The following is a 13,456-nucleotide window of genomic DNA, read 5'->3' as shown; positions in this document are numbered from 1 at the left end:
CAAGAAACAAGGCGTGTGAGCTTGTGGATAGATCGGCTGGTGTTAAACATACATGGATATGTGACACAAAGATAGAAGAGTGTAACACGACTCACGTAGGAGTGTGTGACACAAAGATGGAAGCGTGTAACACAACGCACGTACCAATGGAGTCAAGGTTAAAGATCTTAAAGGCTGAAGACGAACCAAAGATAAATACATCAGATGTTGAGCAGAAGGCTGGCATCCTTACCAGAGCTCACGTACGCAAGATGGCGGACGTGACCAAAGTTATCATCGTAGGGAGCTTCAACCACAAGACTCATCGCAACTTAAGTGAAGAGGTCAGGAGAAGGTTCTACAAGAACTGGGCTAATTCTAAGAAGATGCGGTACGGAAGCGAGGAGAGCATCCGGTCTAACCTTGAGAAAGATGTGAATCCAATGAGTGGATTCGCACACCATGGTGTGGTGAAAGAAGATTACTTGAGAATTATGTTCAAGCAAATGAGGAGCGTAATTGGAGTTCAAAAAATTGATCTCCCTAATTCAAGTTGGAATTAAGGGGGTGAATGTTGGATAATTCCAAGCTTGTGGAAACTTAACATATTATTAGATGTTTAATATGTTAAGATAAACACAATAAGGAAACCTAGAAATAGGAAAAGAAAGTTTCTATTTAGGTTAGGTTTGTGTTTTCCATATCCCACATGTTAAAGAGAATTGTCTTTCATATAAATATAGGTCTAATGGAGAGGTGTTCCACATGATCTGAGAGAAACATATTGAGAGCTTTAGTTTTGAGTAGTTTCTAAAGCTAATAAGAAAAGTTGTTCTTATAACTCTTTGTGTTTCTAAGAAATCTGAATTGATGAAAAACACTAATTAGTACGAGGCTTTCTGGGAAGGAAACCGAAAGTAAATCCATGCGGGCTTGGTTAAGGCCCAAAGTGGACAATATCGTACTAATCGGACAATATAGAGTTGGACACGGGATTTCACAATCCCAACAATTGGTATCAGAGCGGTTTGACGAGATTCTGCAAGAAGACCAAAATACCCTTCAAGTATGAACGGGACCCAACGAGTTAGGATTGGGAGGTATGCGGCAGAGATCAAGTCAAAAGATCCTGGAAGTTCCTCTGTGGAAAGGGAGCATATTCAAAGCACCTCAAAGTAACCTTGCGACTAAGGGTGTCGAATGTCGAAGATGCGACAAGGCACCGAGATGATTCACTAGAGGAAAGGGCACAAGGTGTGTGGTCCTTAGCTTGAGGGGGAGAATGAGAGATGTCAATCCAAGTCCCACATTGGAAGTTTAGACAAGGAGTGTCTAATATATAAAGAGATGTCCAACTCTAATTAGTACGAGGCCTTTTGGGAAGGAAACCAAAAGTAAATCCATGCGGACTTGGTTAAGGCCCAAAGTGGACAATATCGTACTAATCGGACAATATAGAGTTGGACACGAGTTTAATAAATCTCAACAATTGGAAATCTCCAAGCAATAATCTTAATGGCTTTGATGTACGAACCATGGCCTTAGTCAGGAGTGAGTCTCTGGTTTGCTTCCCTGCGAGACATGTGTCACACACGCCTTCTTCGTGTGTTACACTCGGGAATGAGTGTCTCGTTTGCTTCCCTGCGAGACATGTGTCACACACGCCTTCTTCGTGTGTTACACTCTGCATTCCTACGACCATCTCCTTCCTTACCATGTTGTTCATCACTCCATAGCATATATGTCCTTGTCGAGCATACCACCTCCATGTAGCATCTACGTCCCTGACATGTAAACACTCCGGGTAGCTTATCTCCATAGGGGTCTTGTAGAGACGGTTTGGAGATCTTGTCACACGAACTAGCAACCTTCCATGCGAATCTGTGAGCGTTAAGTAGACATCTTTCATGTTAACCTCACATCCGTTTTCTGTTGCTTGCCCAAGACTCAATATATTGTGCTTCAGATCGGGTATGTAGTATATGTCCTTGAGTGCCTTCTTCTCTCCAGTCTTGCACACAAAGGTAACCACACCCTTTCCTACAATGTCAACACACGATCCATCACCAAACTTCACCTTCCCTTTGGTGTTGAGATTCAAACTCGAAAAGAACTCCTTGTTCCCTGTCATGTGATTGCTCGCTCCATTATCCAAATACCAGACACTTGCACTGCCTTTGTCGATATCAAGATTCTTCGGAATCACCTTATCTTCGTTCAAAAACACCACCTCGTGTACATAGAGTGCATCAGCCTCTTCTGTCTCGTTTAGGTTGGTTTCTTGATTCTTCTCTGTCTTTTCGGGACAGACAGTTGCGTAGTGACCAGGCTTGTCACATCTCCAACATATCAGCTTTGAACGATTCTTCTTCGAGTTGTTATCTTCGGTGTGTGACGCACGGTTTTGGTTGTGTGACCTACCTCGACCTCTGCCTCTACCGTTCCGTCCTCTTCCTCTACCACGGGAATTCTCATAGCCCCTCTAACTATGCTCTTTATTGTTCGAAAACATCAGTTTCCCTTGGTCTTCTTTCTGAGTTTCTTCTCCTACACGCTCCTCGTACGCCTTAAGCCTTCCAACTATGTCTTCAAACCCCGCCGAGTTGAGATCTAGGACTTGCTCAAGTGATGCTACGATCTGGATATACTTGTGTCTTGGAAGACCCTTCAAGAACTTCTTGACCATCTTGGATTCTTCTATGTTTTCTCCCAACGAGGTTGCTTTGGATGATATGCCCGATATCTTCCCCGCGAAGTCATCGACCGTATCTGCATCATCCATCTTCAACCTATCAAACTCCGTCATCAACGTCTGAAGTCTCGCCTTCTTTACACGATCAGCTCCTAGGTGTCGCGACTTGATGGCATTCCAGATCTCTTTTGATGCGGTTTGTTCTCCCACCTGGAGAATCAAAGTCTCTGGAACAGATTGAAACAAAAGAGCTATCGCAACATCGTTCTTCTTTTGATCATCTGAACCGGGTTCGATTGTGTCCTATACTTCATGAACACGTAGTAGAACCCGGTTCAGATGATCAAAAGAAGAACGATGTTGCGATAGCTCTTTTGATCATCTGAACCGGGTTCGATTGTGTCCCATACTTCATGAACACGTAGTAGAACCCGGTTCAGATGATCAAAAGAAGAACCCGGTACTAATGGAACACCTCTCCATTAGACCTATATTTATATGAAAGACAATTCCCTTTAACATGTGGGATATGGAAAACAAAAACCTAACCTAAATAGAAACTTTCTTTTCCTATTTCTAGGTTTCCTTATTGTGTTTATCTTAACATATTAAACATCTAATAATATGTTAAGTTTCCACAAGCTTGGAATTATCCAACATTCACCCCCTTAATTCCAACTTGAATTAAGAAGATCAATTTCTTGAACTCCAATTACGCTCCTCATTTGCTTGAACATAATTCTCAAGTAATCTTCTTTCACCACACCATGGTGTGCGAATCCACTCATTGGATTCACATCATTCTCAAGGTTAGACCGGATGCTCTCCTCGCTTCCGTACCGCCTCTTCTTAGAATTGGCCCAGTTCTTGTAGAACCTTCTCCTGACCTCTTCACTTAAGTTGCGATGAGTCTTGTGGTTGAAGCTCCCTACGATGATAACTTTGGTCACGTCCGCCATCTTGCGTACGTGAGCTCTGGTAAGGATGTCAGCCTTCTGCTCAACATCTGATGTATTTATCTCTGGTTCGTCTTCAGCCTTTAAGATCTTTAACCTTGACTCCATTGGTACGTGCGTTGTGTTACACGCTTCCATCTTTGTGTCACACACTCCTACGTGAGTCGTGTTACACTCTTCTATCTTTGTGTCACATATCCATGTATGTTTAACACCAGCCGATCTATCCACAAGATCACACGCCTTGTTTCTTGTGATAGAATTCACCTCGGCCGCCATAGCTTCAACTCTATTCTCTTCACTGAATAGATTGAACTCATCTGAGGCAAACTCTCCTCCTCTATCGGTGCATCCTAGATTGAACATAGCTGAGGCAAACTCTCCTCCTCTATCGGTGTGAAATCTTTTGAACCGATAGAATGCCTCATGATTATCTGCTGGCGTTTGTGGTGCGATTCGTCCACACAAATCTCCAAGCAATAATCCCAATGACTTTGATGTACAAACCATGGCCTTAGTCGGGAATGAGTCTCTGATTTTCTTCCCTGCAAAACATGTGTCACACACGGCTTCTCCATGTGTTACACTCGGTAACGAGTGTCTAATCCGCTTCTCTGCTAGACATGCGTTACACACGCCTTCTTGGTGTCTTACACTCTGCATTCCGACGATCATCTCCTTCCTCCTCATCGACCAAACCTGGTAGTTTGTCGATGACAACATCAGACAATGGATAGATGTGGATCCAAAGTCTTTGATGTGTGGCGCAGCTGTAGTCACGTCGGCCATCTGCCTTCGTGATCTCTCCTCCTGTCGCCAAGACCTAAGCTTCACCTTAAGCTTAGATTGAGTCTCCAACATGAGGCTCTTTAATGATGGTAACGGCCCAACCTGGCTCTGATACCAATTCAGATCTCTTAGAAACACAAAGAGTTATAAGAACAACTTTTCTTATTAGCTTTAGAAACTACTCAAAACTAAAGCTCTCAATATGTTTCTCTCAGATCATGTGGAACACCTCTCCATTAGACCTATATTTATATGAAAGACAATTCCCTTTAACATGTGGGATATGGAAAACACAAACCTAACCTAAATAGAAACTTTATTTTCCTATTTCTAGGTTTCCTTATTGTGTTTATCTTAACATATTAAACATCTAATAATATGTTAAGTTTCCACAAGCTTTGGAATTATCCAACAGTATACAGAAATACATGAGAATCAGATTCTTTTAAGAATTTATGAATCTGAACCCGAATAAATAATCAAAAATTTAACAAATATATGAAACGAATATTCAAAACAACTTACAAATATATGAAACGAATATTCAATGCATGCATATCGAAACGTGGTGGCCACTCACTGACCCATAAATTATCTGACCACCAAACCGGAAGAATAACTGCGGAAGAAATTTATATCTAAAAGAAACAAAGGTTCACTTTTAGGAAAAAGGAGTTCTTATATGCTTTCAGGCCTAGGTTTGTGAATCAAACAGCCCCGCTCGACCCGCCAGCCCGCAGGTGACTCTTTTCTTTTTATTTAAAATTTCAACCCTCTCAACCTACAAAAAAAAATAAACTAATACTTGCATCCGTCCCGTTTACAGGCTTCAAATGGTGTAGCAAGAGAAGTATAGTTCTTCCGCACATGCAGTTCTCCCATACGAAAATCATCATTCAACATTTTTCTGGTTTTAAATTGCAGAGAGCGAAAAATCTACGTGTAGTTCAATTTTTTTTGTTTGTTTTTCTGAAAAAAGCGGAAGATCTGCATGCAAATCTCAACCGCTAAACATTTAGTGTGGTTAATCCATTTTCTTCTTTTCTTATCCAATAAATAAATTTGTTATATATTTATTTTTAAATTATATTTATTTACTTTAATAAATACAATATTTTCATTCTATTTTATTTATAACTTTAATAATACAAAACTATTATTATCTAGTTATTTCTATTTTCATATAATTTTTACATTTTCTTAAATTATTATTATATATATATATAATGTGTGTTGGATTCTGAATTGGATTCTGAATTGGATTCCGAGAAACGCATATTGAGAAGCCTAGTGGCGACGAAGGAAAAGACGACGAGAAACAGAGCTCTTGCGAGTCTGGTTGTCGGAAATATTTAGCTCAAGTATTATTGTAATTGTATAACGTTGAAAGTTTAATTAATCTAGTGGTTGTGTGCTTCTGTGAAGAACTCTAGGTATAGGATTTGACTCTCTTTGACAATGTATATTTTTAAATATCAAAACGGCGACGCCTTTTTGTACTATTCGATTTAAAAAAAAAATTTTGAAACTGAATCAAACCAATTTCCTACATGGCGTCTACGTAAGCACCACATCAACAACTAAATCGAAATTGATTCCGGTTATGTAGTAATTGACCAGATTGGAAAATTCATGTGGGAAATTCAAAATAAAAATTAGTTCGTGGTGCTTTTGGCTTGATCCAATAGTTTGTGTATGAAAACAATGGAGACGTTAAATTCGTGGTAGAATTGGTCGTTTTCCCGGTAAACATCCTGGAATACGCTACTTAATCGGTCTTATTAGTGTTTGGTTTTAAATTTTTGGATGCGTATTTGATTTGCATATTATTTATGTAATATGGATGCATTAATTTGAAATCAGTGAGTGAATCGATGTTTTAAAAAATCAGTCACTCTTTATGAAGGCCATAAATGAATCTGTAGAAGTATATTAGGGAAAGACAAGTTTATTTATATGTGTATTGTTATAAATCAATTGGTGGATGTCCATAACCGGTCCATAACCGGCCCATAACCGGCCCATACACTTAGAGAGAGAGACGGCCCAACCCTAGAGAGAGAGAGAGAGGCGGCCGCGAGACTTGGAGAGGAGAGAGAGGCGGCTACAACTTGCCTATTTCCTAATTCGTTTATGTTTATGGTTTGTAATATTTCTTATTATTATATTTTCATTTATCTCTCTTGTAACCCCTATATAAAGGAAACACTTATTCATTAATAATATACAGAAACTTACAGTTCTAAATCCTTAAGTTTACAACACGTTATCAGCACGATAGCCTCTAACACCCTGAGCCTAAAACCAAATCGCTAAAACCCTAAAACCCTAAATGAAAAGGAATCTGCCTCGGAACTTAGAAGATGTCGTTCTCCCAATCCGTGAGGACACAGAAAATGATCAAGATATCAAATCGAAGCCCTGGCCGAGACGAATCAGTGCAAACCATTTGTCGATCTGACCACCGACGCGCCCTCACGCACAGATACAGTGCGCGCCGATTTGCTTTGGAACCCTAATCCGAGCCCGACGATACCGAGAGAAAGGTTTCAAAACCTATGATAATCTTATTTCTTGTCTCTTGCTCGCTGAGCAGAACAATGAATTACTAATGAGAAACAATCAGATGAGACCACTTGGATCAGCTCCACTACCTGATGCACACGCTACAGAGGACAATAAAGAGTCCAATCACGTCTAAGGAAACGGCCAGCATGGCCGTGGTCGAGACAAATCGAACGGACGTGGCCGCGGTCGAAGATCCTTTGGCCGCGGGTGAGGAAATGGTCGAGACCATGGACGGGACCGTGGCTCATTTGGATGAGGCCATGGTCGTGGCCGTGGATCTTCTTTCAAACCCCAACACTCGACTAAATCAGAGAAATACGTGTGCCATAGATGTGGAATGAGCAATCATTGGGCTAAGACTTGTAGGACTCCCAAGCATCTTGTTGACCTCTATCAAGAGAGTCTGAAAGGGAAGAATCCTGAAGCCCATATGACTTACCAAGATGATGAAAATGACTTCAATCATGAGAAGGACGATCCTATGGATTATGAAACTTCAGATTGTCTAAAAAAAAAAAAACTATATTTGCATTCTCTATTCATCTACACTATGCCAAGATCAGTATGATAGAGGCAATAGTCTTGGTAACCAGAATGGTTTACCCACGAAATTGTACACTTTATGGTATGACCGGATTGGCCATCCTTGTCCAAAACATGATGCGAAATTGATATTGGAAAAGGCACAAAGAGTTATCCCATAGAATCTCACGTGTGTAGCATGAACACAAGGGAAACTCATTAGGCCATGATGTCCCAAAGCACTTAAAGATTATAGTATGTCCATGAGGAGGCACTGAGGACAAATCCGCACATGTCCGTACTATATATAGCTTGGCTGAATCCTTTTATAAATCTGTATTGGCCATTACCTATAGGTCCAAACTCTCAGTCTAAGGCTTGGGGACACACGAATTTACATGCATCTTAACTAATAAGCATCAGACCATTAAGTGAGCATAGATATTCCCATCTCAAATTTATTACGGGTCATGAGCCAGACATATAACATCTTGAGATATTTGGATAAGCCACCACAAATATATGTGCCGTCTAAGATGGATCCTTAGAAGAGGATGAGGATGTAGATATATGTTGGATATGAATCTCCCACAAATAATGAAGTACCTTGAGCCAAATATGGGTGATCTATTTAGTGGCCAAGAACACGGATTGCAAAGTTTAATGGATCCGACTATCCAACATTAGGGGGAGAAAATAATAAGCTGGTAAGAGGAACAAAATGGCATCGACCATCATTGTCTTGGCAAGAATCCTCGGAATAAAGAATGTGAAATAGACGTCCAAAGATTATACATTTACAAAGCTAGCTAATCAAATGCCAAACACATTTGCTGACCCGAAAAAGAATGACTAAGTCATATATAAACCAGCTTGTAAAGCATCAACTAAATTGATGTCCAAGAGAGACACAATCAAGTTGCTACAGAGTCTATACAAGATAGACCAATAAGTTCCAAAGATAAGAATCCTCGGAAACAAAAGAGAAAGGTGCATAGAATGATAAAACAAATCCGAGGTCAAGGAAACCATCCCAGACATAGAGATAAGGCCGGCCGGCTCTAAGGTACATGTACGAAACAATGTAGCTTGGGACGCCAAGCTGCAAAGTATTAAAGGTCCTGATAATAATGAATCTCAATCGATTATATCATGTGTCTGGAACATAATGGAACACAATAAGGAATGTCGACATAAGATGATACAAGGTAGCACTTGAATTTATGAATATAAGCGAGGATCATGAACCCACGTCAATATAAGAGTGTGCACTCGTCGAATAGATTGAATGAAAACGTGGGCTTAAATAATTTAAAGAAGAAAGTCGTATTTGGCCATATGATTAAAACGCCATATGATGTTAAAAGCAGTGGATATAAATGGGTCTTGTGAGGAATAGAAATCGTGAGATATAAAGCTAATGTTGCACAATGATTCTCACAAAGACCAGTAATAGATTATGAGGAGATATACTCCCATGTGGTGGATGCAACTACTTTTAAGATTTCTCATAAGTCTGGCTATATAAGAGAGAAAATTAGACTTGCAGTAAACTGATGTAGTGACTGCATATTTATATGGTCCACTGGATAATGAAAGTACTAGAGGGTATTGAGTTGAATGTACATCAAGTTCTCGAGAACAATATTGATAATCATCGAAATATATGATCTGAATATCCTAGGAACCTCTGGATACAATTTCCCAAACGGTTGAATACCTTAAGAAAGAATTCGAGATGAAAGATTTCGGGAAAACAAAATTCTGTTTGGGATTACAACTTGAGTACATAAATGATGGGATCCTTGTGCAGCAGATGACATACACTGAAAAGGTACTCAAGAAATTCAATATGGCCGATTGCCATTCTCTGACCAGTCCCATGGTCGTGAGGTCTCTCAGTGCCATAGGAGCTTTAATGTACTTGGCAACTCACACACGGCCTGGTATAAGCTTTGCCGTGAACCTACTATCTAGGTTTAGCTCATGTCCGACCCAGAGGCATTGGAATGGGATCAAACATGTTCTTCGTTACCTGCAAGGAACGAAAGACTTGGGTCTATATTATACTAACCATAACAAAGATGGTTTAGTTGGCTTTGCTGATGCTGGTTATTTATCAGATCCACATCAAGCTCGATCACAGACAGGATATGTCTTTACACATGGAGGTACGACCATATCATGGCGTTTCATGAAACAAACCATAGCGGCCACTTCATCTAATCACTCGAAAATCTTGGCCATACATAAGGCCAGCCACGAGTGTGTTTGGTTGAGGTCGATGACCCAACACGTCCGAGCTGATTGCGGGATTGCCGAGTGCAAAAAGCCAACCGTGATGTATGAGGACAATGCTGCGTGCATTGCTCAGCTCAAGGACGGTTACATAAAAGGTGATAGGACGAAGCACATATTGCCTAAGTTCTTCTTTACTCACGAGCTTCAGAAAGCCGGTGAGGTCCAGGTCGTCCAAGTACGATCCAGTGACAATTCAGCTGACCTATTCACCAAGGCACTTCCTACCTGCACGTTCATGAAGCTCACGCATCAGATTGGGATGCGTAAGCTGAAGGACCTCCACAGAGGTTCACATCAGGGGGAGTAGTACGTGTTGTACTCTTTTTCCTTCATCATGGTTTTGTCCCACTGGGTTTTCCTGAAAAGGTTTTAATGAGGCAACATTAAGCGTATTACAATCCATGTATGGTTATGGCATCCAAGGGGGAGTGTTATAAATCAATTGGTGGATGTCCATAACCGGCCCGGTCCATAACCGTCCCATACACTTAGAGAGAGAGACGACCCAACCCTAGAGAGAGAGAGGCGGCCGCGAGACTTGGAGAGGAGAGAGAGGCGGCTACAACTTGCCTATTTCCTAATTCATTTATGTTTATGATTTGTAATCTTTCCTATTATTGTATTTCCATTTATCTCTCTTGTAACCCCTATATAAAGAGAACACTTATTCATTAATAATATACAGAAACTTACAGTTCTAAATCCTTAAGTTTACAACATGTATATCTTTTTTAATCTACTAGTGAGCTAATTTTCTATCATCATACCTAGCCCTAGGACGGATCGGATATCCGAGGTACTTTGAGATATCCGGACCCGGATTCGGACTCTCCGGATATCCGGACTAAAATCCGAATACCCGCGGATATCCGGATCCGAATCCTTTTTTTTTTTTAATTTAATATTTAAAAATTAAATTAAAAACTAGCTAATTAAAATGATTTATTTAATTTATTTAGCCTATTAATTTTTTTAAATGAAAAATTATTGAAACTGAATAAATTTTTTAAAATTCAATATTTTATATAAAAATTATATATAGTATACATATATAAATATAATTAAATTTTAAATATTTTAAATAAATAGTAAGTTCGGATTTGGATCCGGATATCCGGAACTAAAATTTCATTATCCAGATCCGTATCCGGATTCGCCGAATCCGTAAAATCAAGATCCGGATCCGGATTCGCCGAATCCGTAAAATCAAGATCCGGATCCGGATATCCGTTTTTCAGATCGGATCGGAACAAATCCCGGATTAGTTAACGGATCTCGGATATAAGTCCCATGCTTAATCATACCCACTTCACTATCGAGCATTATTTTAAATATTAGTTATATATTTAGACTGGCTGAGTTTTTTTTTTAACACTGTTATTAAAAGTGGAAATTAGTAAATTTTTGAAATAATTATAAATTTATGAGAATTTTTAGTATAATTTTGTGTAAGCTATAAAAAGGGGTTTTCAAAGTTGGTGTTAAAACTTTGAAATACTGTTTTAGTTTCATTCAAATTCAAGTAAAATTTTTATTCATACTTTCTTCTTAAATCTTTATAAACTTAAATCAGTTTTCAACAATCTGGGTAATTTTGTGACTCCCATTAATTTGGGATGGGTCCGTCCCTCTGCGTCGTCTTTAAGGCTAGAACCACGGGGATAACAACATGAATGAGGTAGAGCATAAAGTAGTTTTACACAGTAAATCTAAGGAGATAATAATTCTATTAACTGATAACGAAAAATGCTAAAAATATATAAATGTTATGAAAATTGTGGATTGCCATAAACCAAGATAAGAAGAGATGGTCCATCAGGCCACGACCAGACTGGCCCATCAGGCCACGACCAGGCCTAACCACAGCCGTGTCCAAGAGGAGAGAGAGTCGGCTACTGAGGAGAGAGAGTCGGTCTATCCTTTGGCCGACATTAGATATATGATGTTTTCCTTTTCTATGTTTTAGATCTTTTCCTATTTCATGTTGTATTAGGTTTTGGATAATTTCCTTTTTCCTATTCCTTGTAACCCCTATATAAGGGAACACTTTGGTTGAGTAATAATATACAGACACACACGAAATATTCAGTCTCAAACCTTTCGTTCACAACACGTTATCAGCACGATAGTCTCTAGACCCTGAGACAAAACCCTAACCTAAAATCCGTCACACATAAACCCTAAATCAGGCGGAACTTCAAATCGATCTATCTCTCCAACCCCGAGGAAACAGAAGACGAGCCACATATCAAATTGAAGCTCTGGACGAGACGAATCTATCTGCGAAAACCGTTCGTCAATCCGATCTCAGACGCGCCCACACTCGCAGAAACAACAGACGGCGCCGACTTAGTTCTTTGGAACCCTAATCCGAATCTACAAGATTTTCTAGCCAATTTCAAATCATGTTGAAAGATAAGTTTATCATACCTCAGTTATTTGATGATACCTTGTTTAGAATATGGTGTTCATGTAATCTAATACCCCTTTGTTTTGTTTCATGAGCTGAGAGGAATTGGTGCAACAATGAGAGCACACATCCGTGACCAGACGCCAAACCGTCCGAAACAGCTCGCGATCCGATAGGAGCCAGCGTCCGTCCGCGTGAAGGATAGAGGTTCATCAGCTCTCTTGGTGGTCCGGTTCAACCCTTAACAGAGGTATACCGTGATCTGAGAACCTAGAAAGAACAAACCCTAAAATCCTAATCCATGATTATGGACTCCCTTTGTTCTTGATGAAACCCTAAATTGATATAACCTAGAATTGATCATCTCATAAATCACTAGATTAAAATTGATTCCGTAGAACATGTTTGATTGTTTGATTGTTTCTGATTTGAATTAAAGAAACCCAAAATTTGGAATCGTAATCCTAGAAACCCTAAAACCCTAAAATCGGTTTTGACTTCATCTGATCTATTGATCATTGAGGTTTCTAAATTAATTTATTGATTGATGATCTGAGATATGAGGATTGTTTGATAGATTGATTGATAGATCTAAATCTCTAAATTCGAAATCCTTAAGGCCTTGAAACCCTTAATCGGCTACTTGAAAGTTTTAAGATCCTAAATCTCGTTTTGATTTCCTAAAGGTTTTGAAATCTTAAATCTAATAAAAGTTTTAAAAGATTGAAAGTTTAAAAATGGTTTTTGAATGTGAGTTAGGTTGCTAGATTGATTGATTCTAAAATCTAGTTGAAACATTACCAACCTTGAAATTGGTAAACTTGATATGTATTGTGTGGCATTGTGTTTTGTCATGAATCATATTGGACGACCGTAAGGTCTAATGCATTGCACACACACGTGGTCTTGTACCCTTAAAGCCTTTTGGCTTAGTGCATATCTATGTAGCCATGTGGCCAAGCATCCGGATGGTTATAGAAACCGGATTGCATAATGATCCAATCCTTAGGATTGTTGTATCACATAATAATCGTGAAAGTCTAAGGCAAAGCCGTATGGCCTTATATCCGGATTGATATATAAACCGGATTGTATCATGAACCAATCTATAGGATTGTTGTATCACACTAACATGGCCGTATGACCTAATTGACACCATGATCGATTGTTTTCATAGATGCGTAAGACTTGTTTGTGGCCGAGCTTGTTAAATATCATGCGGCTACATGACCACATTGT

Source organism: Brassica napus, chromosome C8 (assembly GCF_020379485.1).
Source record: "Brassica napus cultivar Da-Ae chromosome C8, Da-Ae, whole genome shotgun sequence".
Lineage (NCBI taxonomy): Eukaryota > Viridiplantae > Streptophyta > Magnoliopsida > Brassicales > Brassicaceae > Brassica > Brassica napus.
The sequence above is the reverse complement of the archived record's forward strand: the minus strand, read 5'-3'. Positions refer to the sequence as shown.